General features: G+C 45.6%; 1 long non-coding RNA gene across 1 annotated transcript; it reads right to left on the minus strand.

The window, feature by feature from the left end:
• Positions 1–2,129: 2,129 nt before the first annotated feature.
• LOC118560721 lies at positions 2,130–3,102 on the minus strand. Its single transcript, XR_004929551.1, has 3 exons — positions 2,913–3,102; positions 2,453–2,649; positions 2,130–2,287 (listed from the first exon to the last, which is right to left on the minus strand). It is a non-coding gene; the product is annotated as an uncharacterized LOC118560721 (long non-coding RNA).
• Between the last annotated feature and the right edge of the window lie 607 nt (positions 3,103–3,709).

A 3,709-nucleotide genomic window follows, 5' to 3' on the forward strand; every position in this document is an offset into this window, starting at 1 on the left:
CCGGCTGATTTACACCAACCCAGCCACGTCTTCCTGCTTTAATGACAAGCTTTCACCTTTTAGCGTGTTCTGCTTGGAGCAAAGTGGGACGGCCGTTAAATTCTTAGTATGAAGCGACTTAATTAAAGCTGAAGAGCTTTGCTGCAGAAAGCATGAAGCATTCTGTCTTCACACGTTGTTGTCCTTCTGGATGTCCTTCCTGGTTCCTCTCCGTCCGTATTCTCCTGCGCTGACACCGGCTCATAATGACTCCTCCACCGATGCTGCTGCATCTGACAGCCTGTCACGGATTAGTCTCAATGAGAACGTAGATTTCTGCCTCGTGTCGTCCTGCAGCTTTTTAACGTCTTCTCCTGACCTTGCCTGAAAGATATAGCATCTTTCCTCCTGCATCCCTCCTCCTCCTCCTGGTCCCCCTGTCATCACGCCTCTCCTCTGAGGCCGTGCAGCCATCTGCCGGCCTGGTGGACAGCAGCGGTGGGACCGCCGGTTCTGATGGTACCGGCCTCTGGGAGCAGGACGGCAGAGCGGTCCAGAGATGATTAGCGCCTGAACCGCTGCAGAGCAGCAGGCTGGGAACCTGGAGGATGTGACAGATGTGACGTGTTCAAGCTGAGATCTTTAATTCCCTTCAGGGAGAAATAAATAAAAACCCTGCATGTTAAACATATTCAGCAGGAATCAATGCAAACTCACGGCCTGCGTGTTAGTGGCTGTGATGAAGCTCTGCAGACCGTCTTCTTCACATGTTGGCACCACATCATGCAGGTCACTAAGGTTCAGATCATGCACAGATGGTCCATGCAGCGGCGGCGCTCAGTTTACAATAGAATCATCTCTAAATGTCCCACACTGGAGAAATTCAGCAGCCAATCAGGGACAGTTATTAAACGGCATATTCACATTAAATGAAATGTGCAGCTGTGTAGCTGTGAGACCCAAAAGAGTAGAAAACGTGCGTGTAATTATGCAAAGTTTAAGAACACTGTATAAAATGACATTCTGGCTGTAAGTTAGCAGTATATTTAATAAAAAATATTCCAAATCATCGGAGTTTCATGATCTAAAGGCGTTTTCATCGTTTCCTTGTTTTTGTGTCCTGTTAATTTCTCCATGTTGATTATTGCTAGAAAGGTCTTGCCATATTACTTCGTTCCACTATGTGTAGTTTCTTAGTTTAAGGTTACGTTCTTTTAGCCGTCTGTATTTATTTCTCTGGGATCTCTTAGTGTTTTAGTTTCTGTGTCTGACTTCAGCCCCATTGGTGTTAATTAGTCTCCCTCCCTCAGCCTCCCTGCTGTCCGTCTTCTTAGCCGCTCCTCATAATCTCCTCATCAGATTAACCTGCTTTTAATGTCATTCTCCACTCTTCCCTCAGCGTTTAAGCTCTCGCTGATCATCTGTTCTTTGCTGGATCGTTCCTCTGTCTCTGGTTCATGTGGTTCTAACTCCTGCAGGTCAGATGCCACTGCAGCTCTGCACCACATCATGACTTTTATCTAAAAGAGAAAACAAAATTATTTAACTGCAGCTACAATAATCCCACATATCATTTTTCTATTCTGTTCCGCTCTATTTAACCCTTTTTTATTTTATTATTTTGACACAACCTTTATACAAAATGTAGGGAAATGAGTGTTTAGTGGATTAGTTGTTCTGTTATTTTTAAAGCTTTAAATGTGTCCCCCTACATTCTATCTCCACTCCTGCAGAGGAGAAACGGCATTTATCTTTATCTGTCTGCAAGGAAATGATCTGCAGACGTGATGCTCTGTGTTTCCAGTAAGGGCGATGCCCCCCCCCCCCACCCCCCCCACCCCGCTGTGTCCCCAGAGAGGATTCTGCTGCTCAACCCACACCTGAGGCACGTTTAAAGGGAATAAACAGAATTTATGATGGTGTAGGATTTACTGCAGAGAGGCATGGCTACAAAGAAAGCTTCGTCTGAACACAGATCTCCTTCCTTTTTGTGCAACATTTAGGATAAACAGCAAAGTGTTGACCGTGCAGAACCTCAGACGGTGTCACCATCCGTCTATCTACAGCCGAGCGTTACCTTCACATCAGCGACGCTGAACCTCCTGTCTGTATTTCTCACAGCTGAACAGCCACATTTAAGCCCCCTGACCTGCAGTGTGCAGCAACATGTGGGGGAGGGGAAGCAGGTTCGCTTCTGTTCTACCAGAGAAAACTCTTTCTTTGGTGTCTCATGAAAAGGTTTCAGCTGCAGGACTGGTACCGGTACCGGTCCTGATCCAAACTAAATGCTGGTCCTCAGTCTCTATTTCTGCAACAGATAAAATCAGCACAAACAAACTCTCTTATTTTATGCTGTTTTTACATCATTTAAATTTAAATTTCTCTGTGTGCAGCAGATAAAGATGCTGCTGTAGATCCAGAGAAGTGAGGCAGACGCTCCTGCAGGGCAGAAGCTGATCAGAACCGGACTCACATGGCCTGGATCCTCCTGTCTCACATTAGTCTCCGTCTCTGTGAAGCTGCTCTAATTAGACGCGATGCTTAAACAGCCAAACACGCAACAGTCAGTCAGTCTGGCAGGAATCTAATGAGCCAAAGACTCAGAACCACCTACTGTGTCCAAAGTGTCTCTGGGCAGCAAGAAGGAAAACCTTCGTCTGTCCTGAGCTGCTGCAGAACCAAGAAAACAGGAAAAACAGGAAGAATGGAGAGACGATTAATTATAAAGGAATGTGAGAGATTCAGTATAATCATAGACGGTTGCTTTAAGCAGAGCCATTTAAATAAATCCCATTAGGAACATGCTGAGTTATCAGAGAGGACAAAGAGTGGAGACACAGCCGAGGAGAGGAGATATAAAACAGAGATGAAGAACAGACAAAGAGGTGAAACGAGGTGAGGAGTTATCAGAATAATTCAGAACAGAGACCAACCAATTTCCATCGTTAACCTCGGCCGGACCAGCTGATGATCAGGAACAAAGCTGGGGTCACCTTGCTCCCACTCTCCTCTCCTCGGCCCAAATTAGGAACGCTTATGAATTCATGGCATGCATGGAGAAGATGAGCCAGAGAGCAGGACTGGATGCTCAGAGTTAATGGAGATCTGCGTGTAGCTGCAGCGTCCTCAGAGCCGCTACTGAGGCGTTTCCCCCTCAACCCAACAAGATCGCTGGGTCTTATTTATGGAGCCAGCACAAAGAAAAGTCTAATTATGCAGCGGAAGGAGAAGGATGCAGGATTTTCAGAGTTTATTCAGATCAGCATCTGAAAAGTGTGGCTTGCATTTAAATGCAGACTTCCTGAATCAATAGCAGAACAGGAACATACATTAACTAAAACTTATTTATCTATCTAACTTATTTATCAGGTCTGAGCTGCTCCCCGCAGCATGATGCTGCCTCCGCCGTGCTTCACTGTGGGGACGGTTTAGTAGTAGTGAATGTGTGGAACAAGGTTTAGTTCAGGTCTTCTCTGACCAGAGAACCTTCCTCAACAAGCTTGCTGGGTCTCCTGCCTCCCTTTGACCAAACTTTTAACCCGACTTCTTCTCGCCTCTCTTCCTTAAACGTTGGATTTATTAAAATAGTTGAAAACTGACGTCAGTCTGAAACCTTTTTACCAAACTGACTGACTATCGTTCTGCCAGCAACAGAATAATGAATGTTGTCAGCAGCATGAAGAACATCCCTGTGATAGGAGGTAAAGCAGCAGGCTTTTATTTTGAAGAC

This window comes from Fundulus heteroclitus, unplaced genomic scaffold, assembly GCF_011125445.2.
Source record: "Fundulus heteroclitus isolate FHET01 unplaced genomic scaffold, MU-UCD_Fhet_4.1 scaffold_47, whole genome shotgun sequence".
Classification (NCBI taxonomy): domain Eukaryota; kingdom Metazoa; phylum Chordata; class Actinopteri; order Cyprinodontiformes; family Fundulidae; genus Fundulus; species Fundulus heteroclitus.